Source organism: Calidris pugnax, unplaced genomic scaffold (genome assembly GCF_001431845.1).
Source record: "Calidris pugnax isolate Ruff unplaced genomic scaffold, ASM143184v1 scaffold20, whole genome shotgun sequence".
Taxonomy (NCBI): domain Eukaryota; kingdom Metazoa; phylum Chordata; class Aves; order Charadriiformes; family Scolopacidae; genus Calidris; species Calidris pugnax.
In genome coordinates this window covers 16567401-16591842 of record NW_015094510.1, presented here as the reverse complement: position 1 = coordinate 16591842, position 24442 = coordinate 16567401, and positions in this window count along the sequence as shown.

Sequence of the window (24442 nt, the reverse complement as noted above, 5' to 3'; positions counted from 1 at the left end):
CTGTCCCACAACGATTTCAGACAGGCACAGATAAATATAGATAAGAAGTATTTATCAGCCCTTCTGCTTTTTTATATGAGTGTTCATGATTTTATCATACATATCTAGCAGTCAACTTTTACCTGGCACAAGACTGTTTTGGCTCCTAACAGGCTTAAAAAATTCCTTATCTTTTTTTTAACTCCATTGGGATAAGACTTTTTTTGTTGTTGTTGTTCTTAGTATATTCTTTAATGTTTTATTGTTTCTGTTTAACTAAGGATTTTTTGTTGTTGTTGTTCTGCATAACCCTTTTTTTTGTTGATGGAATCATGGGTTTTGGAACAACTAGTACAACATTCTTGAACAATTCCTGATTTTTCTCAGTGCCTTCCCACTTAAAATGCATATGCTCAGGCAGTTATGCCAGTAAATGCTTTAAGCTTTGGAAAACTGGCCCTATTAAAGTTCCAAATGTGAAGATTTTTGGTCAATGCCCTATTTCATTTGTATAAAGTAAATTTAAATTGACTGTGGTCTCTGGTACCTCAGCAACTGCGCTTTTTTGGGTCTGTAACTAACACTTTTTTGTTCAGCAGACTTAAGTCCACTATCAAGTTACCTTGTACTGGATACAGGACTTCCTGTTTTGAGAAGACAACATTATTATTTATAGAAACACTAAGGAAATTTGTTATTGGCCACAGGAGATCAGCAGCAAATGGCCCTCTGGTTGAAGTCATCCATGATAAGTTTCTTGGTTGCCTTTTGACTGTTGTAGTTATTTCCCATGTCCCCTACAAATTATTAACAGATGCTTAAGGAACAGCTCGTTTTATCTGCTAGAAATCATTGCTGGGCTACAGAAGACCCTTACCTGTAACCTGTCTTGCTTCAAACAGCTATGAAAACTGGGCTTTCAGATTTAAACAACCTTAGAGACATGTCTGCAGGGTATGAAGAACTGGAGTACAGAGATAGGCACATTAGTAGAGACCCCTGGACACAGCATAACACCCACGTCTTTAACAGGAGGTCCAGAAGCAACTTGTCTCAGTAACTTGAACACTGCACAGGAGATAGTGTCAGCTCTGTGAGTTTACCAGTTTGGGCCCGGGGCCAGATGAACATGGCTAAATTACATCTGGGCACTCCCTTTGTCCCCCCAGCACACATACAGCCAGCTCAGGAGTCTCTGCACCCACCATCACCCAACTTTCCCAATGCTACAAGCTCCGGGGTTAATGTGGAAGACTGAACTCAAATATCTCTGCATCTGCCAGTGTGGTCAAGACCAGAATCTTCTTTCAGCCTTCTGTTTTTCTCTCTCCATCCTTCATCTGAAGCATTTGCCTTTCTGGAGCAGAGGCAGGGCAAGGCCAAAGACTGAATCAGGAGGGAGAAAAGCTGACAGCACTGGCTGTCTCGTCTTCATTCTTCTTTTTACCATCCAGTATAGGCACTGTTTTAAATTACACAAAAATAGCCTGTAAAGCTCTCATCAATCTCACTTGTTCAAATGCAGCTTTTCCACATTAATCATTTACAGTGACACGAGTAAACAATGCCACATGTGGCCGCAGCGATGGTGCTCTTCCATTATTCATTCATCCCAAGGTGCACTGGTTGTGTGTTGACTCTTACTCCCTCATTTCTCTAAAAAATTTGGTGAAAAAGAAACCGTAGAACTACCTTTTCATTTAAGAGTCAAAGACAGGCGTATTCATGCAGCAGTGGATCAGAGACTGCCCCTGCCAAGAAAAGGAAAGTGTCACATTTCAGCCTCCCTGCACTCATCCTTGCTTTCTCTTTCTGCTCACAAAGATACCTGAACCAGGTCTAGACAGTCCTGCTCAACTACTGGAAACAAGGCAGCTTCATTAGCACAGTGTGCCACAAAATCTAATTAAACCTACCTCTGGGCAGTCATACAGCTATAGTTCTTGCTAGTTCCACAACCAGCTTGTTGTTTGCATCCAAAGTATTATTATCATTTTTTTTTCACCCAGTGTAACTTTTTGGGGCAGGGGAGCATCCAGTAGCTGTTCAAGAAAACCTACTTAGCACTCTACAGTTAGTGAGTTATGCTAAAAAGTCCTGGGCAGGCTTTAGCTGTCTGTTCATGGCATTGTTCTATGCCATTTAGATACACTTTATACTATTTTTTTGTTTTTCAAAATACATTTCAGAGGAGAAAGAGCTTCAAAAGTGGGAGGCTGAATTTCAAACCCACAAGCGTTCAGATCCTGGGGTGTAGCTTGGACTCCATCCCCACAAAAACCAGCATAAAAACACTCCTCATCGCTGCCAGCTCCCCTGATTTATCCAGCGTTTCACAAACGTAAAGCTGGTATTCGAGTCCCAGCTTGGAACGAAGAGACTGAACACAAACCTCAACTTTCATTCCTACAGGAGAAGTTTCCATCCCTCCTGTTTGCAGAGGAAAGTTTGAAAACATGACCTGACTGCACTCGAGCAGGCTGCTGGGGAGGGAGGGGGAGCTGACTCATGATTTTTGCTACCCGGGGATCACAGCGCTGGGACACTGGCCAGGCGGGAGCAGCATTTGAGACGTTGGAGCCTCATTCATTCTTACGACTGTGCTGTTGCTCTGGAACACGCTACTCTCTGCTGGAATGGAGGCCAAAGCAAAATGTTTTGGTTTGGAGGACAGGTATCAGTCAGGTGTCCTTCCTCCTCCTCAACAAACTTACCAAGGAGAAGGCTGCGTTCAGTGCGCTGCATACAGGACATCCTTGGTGCTTCGTTCCTCCTGGTAAATGGCATTAAGTAATATTCCACCAATACATTTTCCCATGTGTCAACCCCTTCGGAGGGATGCCTGGCTCCTTCTGCCTAGCCCATTCAGCAGAGTCCACCTCCTAAAGCATGGACGTTGAATGTGGTAGCTTCAGTGCCATCAGTGCTCACAAACTTCCTCCACCTATGGCCCCTAGCAAAATAACCCAAATGGGCCCATCTATCTGTGTTCACTGCCTTTATACAGAGTTCAACCTCCTGACAAAACTCATATTCAAAAAAAAAAAAAAAAAAAAAAAAAAAAAAAAAAACCAAATAAAAATTATCATTTCAGCCAGCGATAAGATCCAGGCGGCTTGCATCGAGGGCACCGAGCCGTCAAAAAAAAAAAAAAAAAAAAAAGAAAAAAGATGACAGCCCTGATTTTACAAGGATCTCCTAATTAAGGGCATAAAAACTTTAAAAATGTGATACTAAAGGGACAGTTAGATAGGTGTGCTGGTATGTGGCACTGACATGTAGTGGAATAGCAACAGACCCACCTTACCCTCATGATTGGGTAGGAAAAAGTGTAAAGAGAGGGAAAGTGGTGTCACCTTTATTTCATATTATGAAGAAAAGAAAAAAAAGAAGTTGCTAACACAAAAGACAGGATTTCCAGTAGGATTGATTGTTGTCTAAACACCACTCCTGCTGAAGCTGATAAAAATTTCATGGCACATTTTAACACGTGCAGAATTAGGCTGACAGAGCGCACCTCCAGAAGTCCCAACAATGAAACAAATTTTGACTGTTTACATATTAAAAACAGCAGTAACATAATATTGGATTAAGAAAAATCCTGGCTAGCTGGAAGAAAACCCAAGCCCTACATTAAAACTGTGCATTCTGTGATTGCAAGACAAAGACATTAGCAGGAACGGGTGAGCAGCAAGAAGTGATGTGAGAGGGCTAGCTGAGAGCAGAGCGTTTTACTGGCGTTCCAGCTGAACAAAGCATGTGGGTCTACACTACTTCAAAGTACTCAGTACTCTAAGTACCAGCTACGTGCTGGGTGCTGAGCTACTTGCTAAGGGATTGGGACTAGTTTTGACAAGCAAGGGTGCTGTACATGCCCAGGATCTGGATTTCTCTTCACAAATTCCATACAGCTAAGCAGCTATCTGGAAATCTGCTTAGGATGAGAAATAGAAGGAAGTGAGGAAGGGCGGGAAGGAGAGAAGTAATTTGTATGTGTGTGTGTGTGTGTGTGTGTGTGTGTGTGTGTGTGTGTGTGTGTGTTGGGGTTTTTTTTACAAGATTGCATTATTTTTCTGGCATTTCATTTCTCGCTGTTGTCCTGACTTTTGGGTGTGGTGGGCTCTGAGCTTTGCCCTGTGTGCCTTTAGGAACAATATTCTCTGGGCAAAATTGCTTTTTCCATTTCATTGCGGCATTGTGGTTATATATTTATTTCATAAGGAGAGTGGGTTATTTGGCAATTTAGGTTCATATTGTGGGTGTGGTCCCTGTAGATAGTTTTCTTCTGGATTAAATCTTTGCAAACTGTTATTTCTCTGGTAGTACACCAGTGAGCAGCACGCTGTTCTTCTGGGGAGGATTTTATTTTCTTTCCCATTTTGTCACCAAATCACCTATTTCATCTGAGTTACAGGCTACACATTGTTGGGACAGTCCTTGGCCACTCTCAGGACAAGTGGCTTGGCTTGGCTGCCGCCATAACCCACCTGAAGTAGCAGCACAGAGCCTGTCATGGGCTATTTTCCCCATCCATTGGCACCCTGCTAAACCACTTCCAATACCGCAGTGCTCTGTCCAAAACTAGACCGTGTATCTGTACTGGGTTTGTGTGGCAAGGTTTTGGTAGCAGGGCAGTAAGGGATGGCTTCTGTAAGAAGCTCCTAGAAGCTTCCCCTATGTCTGACAGAACCAATGCCCACCGGCTCCAAGATGGACCCATTGCTGGCCAAGGCCGAGCCCATCAGCAAAGGTAGAAGCATCTCTGGCATACGTATTTAAGGTAAAAAACCCCAAACCTGTGCACTAGCAGCCAGAGAGAGGAGTGAGAATATGTGAGAGAAACAGCTTTGCAGACACCAAGGTCAGTGAAGAAGGAAGGGGAGGAGGTGTTCCAGACACTGGAGCAGAGATTCCCCTGCAGGCTGTGATGAAGACCACAGTGAGGCAGGCTGTCCCCCTGCAGCCCATGGTGGTCCATGGTGCAGCAGATATCCACCCACAGCCCGTGGAGGACCCCACACCAGAGCAGGTGGATGCCCAAAGGAGGCTGTGACCCTGTGGGAAGTTCATGCTGGAGCTGGCTTCTGGCAGGACCCGTGGTTTCATGGAGACAGAGGAGCCCATGCTGGAGCAGGTTTGCTGGCAGGACTTGTGAACCTGTGGGGGACCCATCCTGGAGCAGTTTGTACCTGAAGAACAGCACCCCATGGAAGGGACCCACACTGGAGCAGTTCTGAAGGACTGCAGCCCATTGAAGGACTCATGTTGGAGAAGCTCATGGAGACCTGTCTCCTGTGGGAGAGACCCTACTCTGGAGCAGAGGAAGAGTGTGAGGAGTCCTCCCTCTGAGGAGGAAGGAATGTCAGAGACAACGTATGATGAACTGACCACAACCTCCATTCCCCCTCTGCCTGCGCTGCTCGGGGGGAGGAGGCAGAGAAATCAGGAGTGAAGTTGAGACTGGGAAGAAGGGAAGGGTTGGGGGGAAGGTGTTTTTAAGATTTGGGTTTATACTAGCAGCCAGAGAGAGGAGTGAGAATATGTGAGAGAAACAGCTTTGCAGACACCAAGGTCAGTGAAGAAGGAAGGGGAGGAGGTGTTCCAGACACTGGAGCAGAGATTCCCCTGCAGGCTGTGATGAAGACCACAGTGAGGCAGGCTGTCCCCCTGCAGCCCATGGTGGTCCATGGTGCAGCAGATATCCACCCACAGCCCGTGGAGGACTCCACACCAGAGCAGGTGGGGGCCCAAAGGAGGCTGTGACCCTGTGGGAAGTTCATGCTGGAGCTGGCTTCTGGCAGGACCCGTGGTTTCATGGAGACAGAGGAGCCCATGCTGGAGCAGGTTTGCTGGCAGGACTTGTGAACCTGTGGGGGACCCATCCTGGAGCAGTTTGTACCTGAAGAACAGCACACCATGGAAGGGACCCACACTGGAGCAGTTCTGAAGGACTGCAGCCCATTGAAGGACTCATGTTGGAGAAGCTCATGGAGACCTGTCTCCTGTGGGAGAGACCCTACTCTGGAGCAGAGGAAGAGTGTGAGGAGTCCTCCCTCTGAGGAGGAAGGAATGTCAGAGACAACGTATGATGAACTGACCACAACCTCCATTCCCCCTCTGCCTGCGCTGCTCGGGGGGAGGAGGCAGAGAAATCAGGAGTGAAGTTGAGACTGGGAAGAAGGGAAGGGTTGGGGGGAAGGTGTTTTTAAGATTTGGGTTTATTTTCTCATTATCCTACTCTGATTGGATTGGTAATAAATTAAACTAATTTCCCCAAATCGAGTTTGTTTTGCCTGTGATGACAGTAACTGATGAGTGATCTCACCCTATCCTTATCTTGACCTGCAAGCCTTTCATTGTATGTTTTCTCCCCTGTCCAGCTGAGGAGGGGAGTGATATAGAGGTTTTGGTGGGCACCTGGCATCCAGTCAGGGTCGCTCCATCGCAGTATCTCTTCCTGCAGAGCACTTGACTGCGGAGCGTAAACCCACCTACCTCAAAGGATCTCTTGTAGCTCTGGAGTAATAAAACAGGGAAGAGGAAGGGACACAGAATCTGGCAATGGAAAGACGTAGCAGGCAGTCACCACACAAATAATTGTTTAATGCCTCACGGTCATATGGAGCAAAGAAATGTCACTTCTATTCAATCACAAAGTGTGAGGAGTATCCACAACTCCTATGGCAGGTGTTTATGTTGGGAAGAGAGTGTCCCTCTTTACACAGTGGATTCTCTCACTTTCCAGAGTGCAAGTAAGCACTGGAGCATGATTTCCCACAGCTGACTATGGTATATGAAGCTGAGGATGACAGCCTCTTCAATTTAGGTACTGCAGGTATGTGCCTGACATGCAGTGATATGGATGTGTCTTTAGATCAAGCACTGCTGAACAATTTGAGAGTATGAATCCCATTGCTACCCTGGAACAAATCCCCTTGCTATCCCAAAACACAGCTCCTGCAGGGAAGCACTAGGCAAGCCCCCCCCCAGGGTTTTCACCGGTACCCTGTCACACCTTGGTGAACCAGCTCCTCATACCCAAACATCTGGCAAATCTACCAAACTCACCTGTTTCTCATTAAATTGGGAGGGGGCAGGGGGTGTCACTGGCCGTACCCCAGGCAGACATCCCACCTGGCGGCAGGGGCTGTGCCTCCAGCACCAGGAATGTGACCCCAGGCAAAGCTTTGCCTCCGGCTACAACAGGAACGGCAGCTGTTGCAGAGCCATTGCTACAGAGAGGCAGTAAAATCACACATATCACACCACGGCATTACAGGCACAAATTAAGTCTGGGCTGAGGCCCTTTAAAAAAAAAAAAAATGGCCCGTTAGGTTTAATTTAGAATCTTTTTCCTTGCAACTACAGAGCAGATTGACAAAACAGACTTTTTAAATCACCTATGAAACTTCTTTCAATGACAGGATACCAAAAAGACTCTTTTGTGTTAAAGTGTTAATTATTAAAACATGACCAAACGGTTAGTTCAATTTACAGCATTGCCATTAGAAGGAAGGCTGGAAACAATGCACACATTAAAAGGCTATATTATATGTTCTGTTACTTGGAGAGTCTCTGAAGTGAGAAAAGACAAGTTGTGGAGCCAAGGAATTCTCCACTGGAACGGTGTTAGTTCTGCTTTCCTCTCGGTACAATCTCATTTATCTGAAGTGCTGCAGGAAGCAAAAATTATTCAGCCAACAAGAGATTCAAACCATTGAAAGAGAAATCTTGGGGAAGCAATTCAGCCAAACATTTGGACAGAAAGGATGCTTCAGATGAAAGTATCAATCACTCAGGTAAGTGGTGGTTCATTATGCTTCATTGTTAATTTGTGGCTGGATTACTTTTTCTTGTAATTTCCCATTCAGTGACCATTTGGATGATTTATAGAAGATACAGCATGCGATTTACAGCAGGTTTCCAAAACATCCAAGGACAGACTGACATGAACTTAGCTGTAACTTCCACCATTTCTCCTCAAAAGTGTCTGTTCATCTGTCCTGCCCACAAGACAAGGGTGTCAGGCTGAAAAAGCCACTTTGGTGAGCAAGGAGGTTCACTGCACAGTGACTCAAAGATATCAAAGTCGCAACTCAGTGATATTTTTAAAGCACTTAAACACCACACGGAGATTTGAGTTCATTTTGTGGCAGCATAAATCCAGCAAATGGAGACAATTTGATGGGTGTTTCTCTACTGGGTTGAGCTAAACATATACAGTATTTAAAAAAAAAAAGAAATAACAAACCATACACAAAATAGTGAAACAAGTTTAGCGACAGTTTGTGTAATTATCAGTTATTCATAACACCAGAAGAATGAAATACACCAGACCGTCCAAAAGCCCAAATCACAGCAGCTCTGTTGAACTCTGAGATTTGTGTCATTTACCCGCAGCTGGGGATCTGTCCTGGGATGTACACATATATGACAATTTTTTAATTTTTTTTCTCCCAGACCTATTTTTTTTGCTCAGACCTGTTATGTGCAGCAGCAAGGCAGACTCTGAAGCTAGCCTCACAGCTGTGCAGAAGCTGCCAAGGCAAGCAGCTCTAGTGCTATCACGATGTGCAGCAGAGCACTCCGACCCAGAGTGGGTTCCTGGACCAGGGGAACCTTAGGGGAAGCCGAGAGAGCCACCAGGAGCCTAAGTATCCACCACGACTGACACAGGTTCACAGAGAGGGCTCCAATGGGAACACGTTGCCACACAAGTGTCAGGCTGCGGGCTGTGCCCTCCTCTTATGCCAGTATCAACAGCAGGGTGCCCTTGCTCTGCAAATGGAACCACACAATAACAATAACCACACAAGAACGATGGTTCACATAGCTTGGAGGTGTCACTGAGGTTAAGTCGACCTGTGTCCTGTGTCAAAACTGCTCCCGTAAAGAAAAAGAGACTGATCACTGCAATAGGAGACTCCCTTCTGAAGGGAACAGAAGGTCCAATATGCTGACCAGACCCTCTTAGGGAAGGCTGCTGCAGCAGCAAAAATGGAAGGTTTATTGATGTGTTAGAAACCATGGAAGCGCCTGAGAATGGTCATGTAAGAATTAAGGCTTCTTCCCCCCAAAAATATGGAATAGCACAACTGATGTGCTTCTACACCAATGCACACAACATGGGTAATGAACAGCGGGATCTTGAAACCATTGAGCCCCAGGAAAACTACGATATAGGTGCCATCACAGAAACATGGTGGGATGACTCACACAACTGGAGTGCTGCAATGGATGGCTATAAACTCTTCAGAAGGAACAGGCAAGGAAGGAGAGGCAGTAGGGTAGCCCTGTATGTTAGGGAGTGTTTTCATTGTCTGGACCTTAATGATAATGATGATAGGGTTCAGTGTTTATGAGTAAGAATTAGGGGGAAGGACAACAAAGCAGATAACATGGTGGGAGCCTGTTATAGACTGCCTAACCAGGATGAAGCAGACAAAATACTCTATAAGCAGCTGAAAGAAGTCTCACAGTCACTATCCCTTGTCCTCATGGGTAACTTCAACTTAACAGATGTCTACTGGAAATGCAATACAGCAGAGAGGAAATGGTCCCAGAGGTTCCTGGAGTGTGTAGAAGATAACAGCTGGCGAGTGAAGCCAACTAGGGAAGACGTCTTGCTGGAACTGTTAGTTGTGAACAGACAAGGACTTGTGGGTGATGTGATGGTTGGAGGCCATCTTGGACGTAATGACAATGAAATGATAGAGGTTTTGATTGTTGGAGAAGCAAGGAGAGAGGTCAGCAGACCTGCCACCTTGGATTTCCAAAGGGCAGACTTTGGCCTGTTTAGGAGCCTGGTTGACAGAGTCCCTTGGGAGGCAGTCCTGAAGGGCAAAGGATTCCAGGAAGGCTGGACATTCCTCAAGAAGGAAATCTTAAACATGCAGGAACAGGCTGTACCCATGTGCCAAAAGACAAGCTGGCAGGAAAAAAAAAAACCGCCTGGCTGAACAGAGAGCTTTGACTGGAACTCAGGGAAAAAAGGAGTTGGTGGCCTTTGGAAGAAAGGGCAGGCAACTTAGGAGGACCACATGGATGTCATGAGGTTATGCAGGGAGAAAATTAGAAGGCTCAAAGCCCAATTAGAACTTAATCTGGCTCCTGCTGCAAAAGACAATAAAAAATGTTTCTATAAATACGTTAGCAACAAAAGGAGGGCTAAGGAAAATCTCCATCCTTTATTGGAATCGGGGGGGAAACGTAGTGACCAAGGATGAAGAAAAGGCTGAAGTACTCAATGCCTTCTTTGCCTCAGTATTTAATAGTAAGTCTAGTTGTTCTCCAGGTACCCAGCCGCCTGAGCTGGAAGACTGGAATGGGGGCAGAATAAAGTCCCCATAATCCAAGAGGAAATGGTTAGTGACCTGCTACACCACTTAGACATACACAGGTCTATGAGGTCAGATGGGATCCACCCAAGGGTACTGAGGGAACTGGCGGAACTCATCAAACCACTTTCCATCATTTATCAGAAGTCCTGGCTAAACAGGAAGGTCTCAGTTGACTGGAGGTTAGCAAATGTGACACCCACCCACAAGAAGGGCTGCAAAGAGGATTTGGGAAATTGCAGGCCTGTCAGTCTAACCTTGGCACCAGGGAACATTATGGAGCAGATCATCTTGAGTGCCATCACATGGCACGTACAGGTCAACCAATTGATCAGGCCCAGTCAGTGTGGGTTCATGAAAGGCAAATCCTGCTCGTCTAACCTGATCTCCTTCTATGACAAGCTGACCCACTTAGTGGATGAGAGAAAGACTGTGGATGTTGTCTACCTAGGCTTTAGTAAGGCCTTTGACACCATTTCTCACAGTGTTCTCTTGGAAAAACTGGCTGCTCATGGCTTGGACACACATGCTCTTTGCTGGGTGAAAAACTGGCTGCATGGCCAGGCCCAAAGAGCTGTGGAGTCAAATCCAGTTGGCAGTCAGTCAGAAGTGATGTTCCCCAGGGCTTGGTATTGGGGTCAGTTCTGTTTAATATCTTTATCAACAATCAGGATGAGGGGATGGAGCGCACTGTCAGTAAGTTTGCAGATGACAGCAAGTCAGGCAAAAGTGTTGATCTGCTTGACGGTAGGAAGGCTCTACAAAGGGATCAGCACCTCAAATGTTATGTTCGCTTTTGGGGCCCTCACTACAAGAAAGCCATTGAGGTGGCGGAACATGTCCAGAGGAGGACAATGAAGGTAGTGAACTGTCTAGAGCACAAGTCTTATGAGGGACAGCTGAGGGTCTTTTCCAATCTAAACGATTCTATGATTCTAAGTGTTTAGGTCAGTGACAGCAAACTGGTGTGAAGCAAGAGCAGAACTGGATCCCATAACTTCCTGTGGGGTTTTTCTTTTCCTTCAGTCTCATTCTTTATTTAATTTACAACTTCTAGTTCTGTTCATCTTCCTCCATTCCCAAGTCCTTAGTAATAACCCTATTTCCTTAGCTCTTTTCCCATAAATAATTCTCCTGAAATAACATGAGGAGAGCCTGCTCTGCTAGCACAGTCCCCCTTGGAGAAGGCCAGGAGATCAATTACTCTCATTGAAATGCCACGGGAAAAGGAGAATTTCAGAACAGGATTTCACACAACAGTTTATAACAACAGGGTGGGAGAATAAAAAGCCATGAACAACTTTGTTGTATGCTCCCACACAGAGAAAAGAAAAAAAATACTCAAACATCACCGGAAATTACTCTTCTCAGTGCTTATTTCTAATTGATTTTCTTGACGTCTAAGTGTTATCATGTCAATGATAGCTACTGTAGCAATATATAGACATGCACACTTTTCTACTTTACAATTCCATAACTGTTTAAGTTAGTGTACAATGAAATCAGTCAACTGTGCCACTAATTAACTGCTGCATTGTAGTGCGAGACAATATAGGGAAAGGGCTTAAAGGACTTAAAATTAATTCTCGTTCAATGGAAAAGATCTCTAACAAAACTGTTTATTAAATGTAGTAATTGCTTTTACTAAACATGTTTTACACTTGATATAATTTTACACTGGTTTTGCATAAGGTGATTATTTAATTAGCAATAAAGATGCCCCCATTGTAATTTTTGTAACTAGTGTTTGTGGAGTGTTTCTACTGCTGTGCAGTTCTGCAAGTGAAAATAACATATTTTCTACTTAGTGTATGGTTAAATTAGGACCAGCAAAGAGTACAGTAGCAGTACTTCCATTAAAAAAAATACCTCTGGGAGTGGGGGAGGTAATAGCATTCATTTATCCATATGGTATTTAAATGAACCTTCCTTTTTCTCCCTCTCTTCAGAAAAACCTTTAACTCCAATGATCAGAGCAGCAGTAAGTGACCTGGGAGCAGAAGGCATGTCTGAACCACTCAAGGAAGAGGATAGTTTCATCATTTCTTCACAGTTTCCCCGCCTAGATTCAGTTCAGCCAGTTTTAAAAATAAAGTTAAATATGTTACAAGCATACCACTTCTCCTGAATCTCCAACCACCCTTTAGGACTCTTTACCTGCTTTCTCCATTTTAAAGGGGCTTTGCTTTTCTCTGGGTACATGGGACCAGCACAAACAATAATGCTCTGTATGTGGATGCAGTGAAGAGCTGACAATCAGGGATGTTAAAGGCTCAGTTTAAACACACCAGCAAACACAAAAGACCCAGAAGAAAAATTTTCCCTGTTCTCTTTCAGTCATGTTTCTTGGGACACTAACATTAACTAAAAATAAAAAACCAAATTCAAACAACTGTGATTTTTAAACTAGATATTCTTTAAAGCCCCCAAAATGTCAGCACAGGGACAAATTTTCCACTGATGTAGCTCAGCATAACTTGATCACAGAGCTGTACTTATTTACATTAACTGAAGGTCTGTCACATAACCTTCTATTATATGAAGCTCTGCTAGTTCTTAAACAATGAATGAGACAATTACACTGATTTAGAAGCAGCCTTTCCTTCTCAAGATCTCCTTGTCTTCTTATTTTTTCAACTAGCTAGTGTCTGTTTCATTAATTTACTTTTGCATATGCGGCCAATGCACAAATTTATAGGCCAGGCCAAGAACATGGGAGAAAACAGCAATTTTTTGTAACAAGAAAGTTTGATCTGATTTGAGTGTAAAGGTTTTTTACCACCTGCAGTGAGATCTCCTGGCTCCCCGAGAAAACGCTGATTGCAAAGGAAAAACTGTGTCTTCTAGCACGGCACATCTTGAGCAAGCTGAGAAAACCTGAGGGGAAAGCAAGGAGGCCAAGAAGAAGATTATTCTGGAGGGAATATTGAAGGTCTGGGGATTTTTAGTCTAGAGAAGACAAGACTAGCTAGGATGGTACAGCTGAAAAAAAAAATATCCCTCCACACCATGGTGAATAGAATGGAAAGAGCAGAGCGAGAGCACAGAGGGAATGCATTTTAGCTGGTAAGAAAAGCTTTCCAACCACAGGAACAGATATGGGCTGGAGGCATCTGCCTACCCCCTAGAAGAAGCTCAGTGGTGGACAGTCTAAGTACAGGACAGACAGACATCGCCCAGGAGTGATGGTGGCAGCCTTTGTGACTCCACGGAAAGGCACACGTTCAGCGGCCGGGGAGCGAGAGCACACTCAGCTCTGAGTCAGAGAAACACATCTTTTAGAGGATTAAGAGATGATGTAGGAAGTTGAGACTGCAAGTTGCCGACAATGAATACCAGACGGCCGATGCGGGGCTGCCAGCTCATCAAGGGCCTGACTCAGCAAACGGCTCTGCTTTCTGCGACCGCCGCGCCAAGGGTTTGCTGCTCCCACACTACATCGCATGCCTCAGAAGCCAGAACAATCTTTTTTTTTTTTTTTTTTTTTTTTTCCATCTCTCTAAGCTGAGGGAGATCCTAAGCCAGTGTCTCCTAGATTGGGAAGGCAGAAGAAGATAAGCAGCGAGGGAGCGGGAGGGAGAAGGGAAGCGGATGACTCCAGGACTCCCCATGCTTCATGCCCAGCTACAGACACACAACACTTACGCAGGCATCTGGGATCTGTAAAAACAGCTGCTTGTCTCCCTTCCCCACCCCTGCACCCCACTACTGTGGAAACCTTCCTGCGGCAGCCACGGGCAGAACTGGGGGCTCCTCTTCTGCCCCACTTGCCCCCAGTGCTGGGCAGAGCGTCCCTCCATGCGGCTGGAGCAGGCAGCCTGAAAGGGGAGAGGGGAAGCCACCCAGCACACAGGTAGGGGCAGAAGAGAAACAGGGAAAGAGGCAGCGATAGATGGGCGATGTTAATAGATGGGAAAAATTGGGGGCTGAGTTGAGCAGAAAAAACATGCCAAGCAGCAGCATGAGGAGACAGCAAAGGGATGAACTGGTGGTGGCAGTTTGCATCCTCTGTGAACAGCAAATGAGCATGTAATTTTCCCCCTTGCTTCCTGCCAGCGACGCCCAGGCTCTCAGACAGTCTTTTGTTTGCATTTTCCACCAGCGCATGGACACATCCCGCACACTGGCAGGGCTCGCAGCCAGTAAGAAGCCCCAGGCACAGGCTTGTGCTACTGCCTCCATTGTGGAAACAGCCAGTGAACCAGGATTTTCCATGTTGCATGAGAATTCTGATGTTAAAAAGAAAGTTTCTCCTCTGAGCTAGAGAGGCAAGACCGCCGCAGGTTATCCTTCGAAAGGGAATGAATTGAAAAGATGTGGGGCTGATTTGTTCCAGAACAATTAACCAGGCCGTTCCCTGAGGTTTGCACCACCGTGTCCGAGGTGCCCAGCAGAGCTGCCACGGCACCTGAGGTGCCAGCAAACCCAGGGGGCTCCCAGGGAACGGGGCTGATTCCTGACAGAAATGTGCTTGTAAATGCAAGGACACCTGTAGTTTTCCTCAGGATTCCTTTTGCAGGAAAACGGTTATTCACCCGCTCCAAATGTTTAATCAGAAAGTTTATTGGTGTGTTATTCCCATTCTCATCTCCCATATTTGGCCTCCTTTGATTATCTATTTGATTTTAAATTGTTCATTATAAAACTTAACGCGCCGCAGATAACCTTTCAATCAGTGTACTATTAAAGATAAACTATTAATATGTTCCTCTTAAGAAGCAATAATAGGGTTAAGTATTTGCATGGCTCATTTATTAGAAAAATGTGTGCAAGTAACTCAAGGAGTTTTCAGTGAGTTACTCTTTATGAGCTAGATTCAATCAAGATTTCGTCTGGCTTCCAGGCTGCAGTAATTGTCCAAGGCAGCTCAGCCGCCCAAGCCTTGGTGCCTGCTCTGGGCTGATGCTGCTTCTCATGGCAGCGGAGCCTGCGCAGGGTCTGTGGCTCTGCTCAGCCACCCAGCAGCCAAACCCAGCAGGTCTCCCCGGGTGAGAGTTTTATGCCTGTTGGGAAAGCCACCAAGGTAATGAAGGACAGGGTTGTCTGAACCAAGAACTTGAGGAAGAGACGCCCCCCAAGACCCTGGATGGCCTCTTCGCCACTGCGGTGGCATGGTGCCACAAAGACATCCTTAGACATGGTCAGGCATGAGGGAGCATCAAAGGTGGATTGAAAGGCCCCAGCTCCTCAAGAGCACCAAATTTGTCTGGGTGGCAGGTAACACGGCTGGGGAAGCTGTGTCACTGAATGGGCCTCTGGATCTTGCACAGGGGAAAGAGTCCTTCTCAGCAAGCCTTGCCACTGACCTAACTGCAAGCACCATGAAGTGGACTTCTTTCTCCCTCTCTCTCTCTCCTCTCTCCCCCGGCAGATTTTTCTTATTTTTAAACAAGATTTTTTTGGCTAGAAATATTTTTTTTTATTTTATTTTATTTTTTACAGCCTAGATGTATTCTTTCACCATTCTTAAACTGAAACATTCTCAAACTGGTGTTTAGAAGATGTTTTCAGTTAGAGACTGACTCTTCTTATTTATTTCTTTTATTAGGATTAAGCAGGCCAAAACCAAGATGTTCTATTTTGGATTAAATAAACCATTTCAGGTTGACTAACCCCTCTCATGTACTCGAAATATAAAAAAGAAATAGGCTTTGTTGAAACAAAGATAAATGTATAAAACACTTTCTGGCCCATTTTTCACACAGCTGCAGTCAAAACTTCTCTTGCTCAGATTAACTCTTCCCACTTCTTCACTCAGCCTACCCTGTTCCAAGCACTCAGAGAGAAGATGTGAAAAAAGTCTTCAGGTAAATAAGAGCTACCTGCTATCTGCAAAACAAAACACAGAAAAGCAGAAATGAATCCCTTTTTAATCTGAAACAGAAATTGTAAGCACTGAAATTTCAGCGTGCTGCCCCACCCTTACCACTGCCGGGGTTGGCTCTGCTTTTGATAAACCCAGCCACAAACACGGAGCTAAAGCCTTTGGCAAACCATGTACCTATGAAGAAAATGCAGCGTGAATGAGAGGGGGGCGGCAGGAGGGGGGGGACATCTCCCTGGCTGGAGTGTATCAATGGAGCTTTGCTGAAGTCAGAGATGACACAGCTGGAAAAGCAGCAGCTGAGACCCGGCATCCTGAAGTCTCCAAACCTAAAATCAAATATTCAGTGTCCGTTCTCCAAAAACTTCGCTCATTTTAAAATGAGGTAGCCTCTATTAGCATTTATTCATAGGTAACTACCAAGACTTTGCATCCATTGGACGAGTGATTTCTGGCTCCTCAACATGTGTTTCACAGGCCGGGGGAATAAATTAGGTTAAAATGCAATTCTGTTCCTTTACCTGATATCAGAGAAATTTCTGCTTACAGCAAAGACACCTCAAACAAGACAAGTTTCCAAGGGCCATCTTCGGTGCTGTTTGTGCACAGAGTATGTGCCACTCTGACTGTGCTGGCATGAACAGTTATCACAGTAAGGTCCCTGGTAACTGAGTTTGCATCCATTTTTTATTTTATACTTTTTTTAATTTACTGGAAAAATCATCATCCCGTGTTTCCTGGGTGGCCTGTATAAACGTCTCTTTCTTAGGCTCCAGCACCAGACCCTAACAGACCACCTACTTTACAAGCAGTCACCCTCTATTGCCTCCAGACATCTCTGAGGTCTTTTCCTTCCCCAAGTCTGTTGCTTTTATCAAACCAGCCTTGTTCCAGCCCTTGCCCATTGGCAAACCGCCCGTTCTGTGTCCTATCATCTCCCTCGCTCCTGCACAGAGCACCCGGCCATTGACAGGGAGCTGCACATCACAACTTAGGGGCTGGAGGGCTTTTAGCTTTTTCAGAGAAGGAACAGACACCTTGTGACTGTCCTCTCCTCCCCTTTCTTCTCCAGGACCAGTCTGCGGTAGCTCTGCCTGCCAGGTTAATGGGGCCTCCCGGGCACAGGGCTCCCACACTGTTGGGGAGCGATTTGCCCTTTCCCGGCTCCTTTGTCCATCTCTGCAGTACCATTCAGATTGGTGAGGCTGAGCCAAGAGCTAACTCAGCAGCATTTCCCACCGTATAAAGCCATGACGGGCTTGCATCATGAACACTTTGTACAGTCCTGGTTGTTCTTCCACCCCCACATCTTAAAAAAGATCTACTGGAAACTGGAGGAGGTTCAAAGGAAAGTAGCAAGGAGGGTCAAAGGCACAGAGTGGTTTGCACACAAGGAACAGCTGAATGCCCTAGAACATTTCAGTCTGGAAAATAAAAGACCTGGAAGTGGAGGAAAGGATTTAGTACAGTCAAAAATCAAGTAATCTTGAGTAGCATGGAAAGGGTGAGTAGAAAATATCTGAAAGGAGCCTACAGGAGAGCCAGAGAGGGACTCTTTGTCAGGAAGTGTAGTGACAGGACAAGGGGTAACAGTTTTAAATTGGAAGAGGGGAGATTTAGATTAGATATTAGGAAGAAATTCTTTATTGTGAGGGTGGTGAGACACTGGAACAGGTTGCCCAGAGAAATTGTGGATGCCCCATCCCTGGAGGTGTTCAAGGCCAGGCTGGATGGGGCTTTGAGCAACCTGCTCTAGTGGGAGGTGTCCCTGCCCATGGCAGGGGGGTTGGAACTCGATGATCTTTGAGGTCCCTTCCAACTCTAACCATTCTATGATTCTATGATTCTATGAAAATGCCGGTTTACTGCCTCTTCCAGTGCAAGAATTCAGAGGCACACTGTAGAGCTCACAGCTGGTGATTAGATCAAAACCAGTGAAAGAGGATGTTTTTGTACTGAGTGTTGTGCACTTAAACCATGGATGCCAAGAGTGGACGTGGGCTCAAGGGGAGATTGGAAAAGTTTACGAAGTAAAAACCCACTGAAGATGGCTCAGTGTACTACTGAGCTGCAAATGGTTTGATGCATTAGGGGAAGCAGCACGTACACTTAGGCCCTCTACCATAGGCGTCCAGCCACTGTTGACCACAACCAAAAGCTCATTACCAGACTAGACAGACCTTTAGTCTGGCCCAGCATGATGCTTCCTGTATTTGCCATCACGCACTCCTCCTGCAGAATAATGTCATTGGTATGATACACAAACAGTGAGGCACCAAAATCCCTCCTCTCTTCTCCTGGGTATGGCACAGCATCCCAACACCCAGCCCACTCCACTGGGGATCAAGCCACATTTTTGTGCTCCCCTGTCTGCTTCACAGCCTTTCTGCCACATCCTAAAGCAGTTTTACACCAGCCCAGCGGGTCTAGAGCTAGCTCAAGATTTGGCAGCTACAGAGGTGAAATACTGTAATGACCACCAGGGAACAGATGACTGCAGAGAAAGAGAAGGATGGAAGAATTGCATCTGCTCCAGGAAGACATGTTTTCCTCCCTACAGGAGGCTAGGACTCCTCACAGGGAGTGAGGGGAAAGGTACCACCAGCGTGAGAGGTCAAGGATGGCCCTAGAGAGGAGGAATTTCAGCCTTAGTACATCTAAGGACTGACCGACACACACAGCTCTGACTGCTCTCCAGTCATTGAACAATTTTTACCTTGGCTGTTAAAGGCAACTTGGGATATGGATATGCTGATAGTGCCTGGGTCAGCTCTGAAGGCATCATCTGATCCCTCACAACAGGCTTGGGCTACAAAGTCCTTGCTGGGCCATCCTTGGCCTCCCTCAGACCCTCAGCCAGGAGCAACAGGTCAGCCACTGGCAGAGCTGGGCAATGGTCATCTAGCCGGGGAAAAAACATTGGCATAAGTTGAATAGATACATTTTCTTTTGGGTCAGCCCAAATCATTACATTTGATCCAGTATGAACTTTTTAGGTTGGAAACAAAAGCCTTTTCCTTGTGTTGCGATTCAGTCAAAGATCACATTTTGAGAATGTTCATGGCACAAATGTGTTTCAAAAAAACTCTTGTCTACTTTTGCATTCAAAGTTTTATTCTAAATTCAGCACATTTGGCACATTTATTAACTGTCCCTCAAAATACCAAAAGCAATCACTCAGCTGTCCTCACTGTGGGGTGTCAACCTATCCCTTACAACCAGACTGCGACACGGTGCCGTAGTGGTTTTTATAGCACAAATAATCATGCCCACTATTAAATAAACTGGTGTTGGGGATTGATCTTTGGCTGCTGAAGCATACTTCATTCAAACCAAAGGCAGCAGCTGCACAACTAGCGGGGTGCAGGCAGCGCCACAGCACTGAATACATGCAACACCCAGTTATATATCAATACTGTTCACTCCCATGTGCTAATCCCCCTGAGGATTTAAAGGTAATTTTAGGCTTCTGTTCAAAATCAGGTAGGAATAGGAAACAGGGACTTAGACAAGGAACACTGTCCTACCCCTCGCAGCTCCTCTGCTCCTTGCGCTTGAGCATTTTGGCTCTGTCACACTGCTCCTCACATCTCTGGAAGACTCTTGGTGTGTTCCCTATGTATATTCACAGCTATGCACTGGTTTCACTAAATTATCTTCTAAAGCCTATTTCATTAAATTTCTTTAACTAAGTTAACTTTATTCAGGCAAATGTTACGTTCTTGTATTCAGTCTTTTTCAAGTCTGTCCAAAGCCTCTGACGCTCTGTCAAACTTGAGGCACTCAGAAACCCCAAGAAACTTTGGAAAAGGCTGAATCTACATTTGAAACAAACATGCTAAGTAGCTTGCCATTATATCATGCCCAGCAGTAGAGAGCTGTCATACCTTAGGACTGTATAACATGTGAATAACAGGATAGGACCATAGGTACCCTGAAGCCCTGAGTCCTACAGGACTCCTATGGGTCCTGTAAAAAGCCAGTTTTCCATTCCCATGGAAAGAGCCCATTCACAGCCCCTGTAGCAGAAACCTTGTCTATAGTCATAACACTTGCATCCTCCCCAGAGATCCAGCTTTAATATTTCTTGGTTTTACAAAACTGTTTGCCACAGTAGCTCACTCTGCAAGTGCACCTCATCATGGTCACTTAATTCATCATTTCTGCTGGTCTCGTTAATCCCCCCCTCCCCTTCCACAGATAAACCACATTTAATGGCCGTGTAAAGTAACAAGCAGCATGCCAAGGAATATCTTGCATACTTCAGAAGGGTAATGTCCTACCAGAATTATCTGGGCATTTAAATCCCATTTTGAAAAAGTTCTCTTGGTTACTGATCCACTGCATGTAAATTTCATAATAATTTATTTCAGAAGGGAAAAAGGAATGAAAAGTTAGAATTATTACCTAGTTTTTCAGTGTTTGTCTGACAGGTTAATATTTTGATTTCAAGTCCTCATAATGGGACTTTCCTCAGGTGTAACCCTGCATTTCATCAAAGTATTTGCCCCCTAAATATTGCTCTTAATTTCCTGGTCGCAGATTTAACCAGCCCAAGTGGAGACCTCAGCTCACGCTTGGCAGGGGCCATGCCAAATCCACCTCCTCTCCTATCTGCTGTTTGCATTAACCCCGCAAAGAGGCGAGGGCTTCCCCCTCCAGGGTGGGTGTCAGATGCTGTCCGTGCCTGTGTTCCCCCATGGCCAGGGTCTGCAGCCCCACAGCCCGTGCTGCAGGGGAGGCAAGCAGCACGCAGTGTCTGGTCCTCACCAAACTCTTGCTGTGTCTACCCGGCATGCCTGGACGCTACAGAAACCCCATTTTCCACTTCTCTGTTTATTTTTTAAAGCTGAGCCTTTGACCTTCTAGGTGGTAATAATTTTCCAGCCATCAAACAGGCATAAGGAGTGTGGTATGTGCCTGCCACAGCCCCAAACCACAACTGAGAGCTCTGAATACCCTCTCTCATTAGCCCCAACAGGACGTCAAAGCCAGGCTCAAATCCTAAGCCCTCACTGTCTCAGCTAAACTTATGTGTTTTGCTGCTAATTGTTGTTCAAGCAGGACGGGATGGTGTGGCAGAAGCCAGACATGGGGATCGGGTGGATCTGCCTGCATCTTTCAGTTAAAGCAAGCCCACCTAAAATACAGAAGGGCTTTTCACCTTGAAACCTGGGATTCATTAGGAGATCCTGTCATAGATAGCACGGGGAAATCCACAGCCAGAAGGCAGAATTGTTGAAGGATTGTCTCAGAACACAAGCTACTATTAAAAACATACATTTCTCACTAACACCTCCTTTTTTTTCAATTAATCTCTTTACAGGTTTATTTATATTTAAATGCACCAGAATGTAAGTTCTTCAATTAGGAAGCACAGTGAAGGAAACACTGAAAAATGTCAGAGAAGGAAAATTTGATTTTAAAACTCCATTACCGAAGTTAAACTAAAAATTACTTTGGAAGAGTATTTAGCAATGCTTATCCAGCCTCCACCATCCTTTCTGCTATCTACTTCTGCCTCCCTCAGATAAGCATATCCCAGTGCTGTGGGCACAGCGCTTCACTGACTTGTTTTCAGCCATGGTCAATTTGCTTTTCTGAGGGGCTATTTATGTTTCTTTTAAAGAATATTTCTCTAAGTGCTGTGAGGCTATACTGTCTCTTGGCATTTTAGTGCAGTCCTCAGAAGCTATGATCTCTTGTACATTTTGGTTGAACGATTTAGTTCCTCACACAGAGATTTGAAACCCACCTATCACATGCTTCAAACATGCCTAAATAAGCGTGTGACGTGTCGGAAAAAAAAGTCGAGTATTTTTGACATAGAGATGACTGTTCCGTCTTCCTGTAAGACAGAGAAATAAGGAATTGAACTTCTCTTAATCAGGCTTTTCTTCGTAGCGTTGCAGCATGAAATGGTGTCAATTTTGGCCATGCTTTGGAAGGCTGCCGGCTCCCCACGCTGTGTGTGGGAGAGCCAGAGCCTCCAGCCGGGCGCTGCTGTGGCTGCCCTAGCAAACCCCCTGCAACCCACCACCTGCGATGCCCCACCGGCCCCTGAAATGTGGCAGAAATCGGGTGGGTTTGTACTTTTTTAATCATGGAGGTTCAATGGAGAGTTGCGTCTCCTGTAAAACACACCGATAATGGTGACCAGCCTTTATGTCTGGGGTCCCTGCCATTTTCAAAGGGGAATTACGTACGCCTACTGCAAACTGGAGTAGTCACCGCGGATCAGAGCCTGATCTCATTGCCCTGCTGTGAATCTAGCATAATTCAGTCACTCACGGCAGGTACTTTGGACCTGCACTAGCGTCACTGTGATCAAACTCTGCCTCTCTGCCTGTTTTAAGAAGAATGTTTAGAAAAAGATGCCAAAAATATCTTTTCTTCGGTACAGGCACTGGCTAAAAGCACGTCCTTGGTTATTAGAAACCTCTCACCATCTGGTCATTCTTATTTCAAATATTACTATCACCTCTGCAAAATTCAGAGTGTCCTGTACCATTGGGTGCTCCAGGGGGCACAGCGGGATGAAGCTTCACGATGAGCACAATGTGACTGCCCACAGAATATTTTGGATCACTGCTCAGCCTGGACTGTGCAGCCTGAGACTGCACACAAGGATCCTGGCAAAGCTGGAGAGAAAGGCAGAGCCCACATAAGCTGTACTTGTATGGATTTATGCAGGGAATTCCCCCTTTTTATCTGAACCAATGCTCCGTGCAGGTTGATTGCCCTGCCTGCTATAGCGGTCTCAGGGCTTTGATTGTCTGGGGAGAAAAGTGATGCTTTCCTCAATGACCTAGAAGTGGGGATGGGGTAGAAGTAGCCTGACTCAATTGGGTTTTACACGTGTTCTGCAGCTAGAATTAAAATTGTCTCAGCTGTTGGGTGGTGGAGACTCAGACCTGCCACTACAGCAGACTGTGGGCATCAGCTTTGTCCATCACAACCTTGCAAATCACAGCAAACCAGGGATTGCCTCCCTGGCAATCCCTGCTACTGAGCTCCAGAGACTGGCAGCAGACTTCCTAATGTGTTCATTGCTTGAAGGTGCAACTGAGTGAGATCAGATGGGAGTTAGTGGAAGGAAAATAAAAGCTGATATGTTTGCATTCACATACTGTCTGGAGAGCTAATTAGTCTCGATTCTGGTAAACACACTTGGGGGGGACAACACCAATCAGCCAAATTAACTTGCCATTTCCCTGGAGACCCTCAATGCATTAAAGAAAAAAAACATTAGCATGTGATTTTGACACCAACACAACTCTGTGCACGCTTTCTGAACACCACTGTTATTGGCTGTTCCTGGAGGAACCCAAAAAGTCTCTCCAATTCAAAAGTGTCTCTGTCTTTCTGAAGCCCAAGTTCCTGTAACAGTTGTGGTCCTGCATCCCCATGGTGCTTTTTCCCGTGAGGTACCAGAAACAGTCATCATCTGGTGGTTTGCCATAATTAGGGACCTAATTAGTGCTGCCATGGGAGCACAGTGCTTCTCAGGGTGCAGTCCCAGGGCAGAATAGGTGACGTGAGCTGAGGCGGAAGAAGGCTGAGGGCCAGAACAGCAGAAACAACTTGAACACCTTGAAGATGGGTGATAATGCAATAATACCAAGTAGGAGCTCCTTCAATTAGTGATTCATAATTTTTGCTATAAATTGGAAGTTCTTCAGTCATGAAACACCAAGAAGGAGAGGAATTTGACTGTGCTGACAAGTTCCAGGGTAAGGATGCTGCAGGGACGCAAGGGAGCCTTGTGCCATTGGGGCACATCAAAGGAGCCATGAAGGTCTGCAACACTGAAGTGTCCTAAAGACCTAGTGTCGTTGCCACTAGAGCAGCCCTTGAGAGCAACCTTACACAGTAGAGCTGGGCAGCCTTGAAGAAATCAGGCAGATTAACAAAAAACCCACAACTAAGATGCCCAGTCGATTAAATGAAACCAGAAACAAGCAAAACATTTTAAATAAAGCAAGTGAATAAATATTGTAAATATGAAAAGAGAGGGGATTACAGACCTGAGGATAGCAAAGAGATTGACATAATGAAGTATAAACAGAAATAGGTGAAGAAGCCAGATAGAGTGTCTAAGTCTAATCCTTTCATAACACAGCACCATAAAAGGTCTTAAAGCAAAGCTGGTCAAAATTTTCCATCAAAACTTCTCTACTGAACAGTAAAAGGAGTATTTTTATGTGATTACTCCATCTAATATTATTTTTACCCACAACAGCTGCTTTCCATGAAAATTTTCAACATTTTGTGGAAACACCAAAAAACCCTAAGCCTCTGT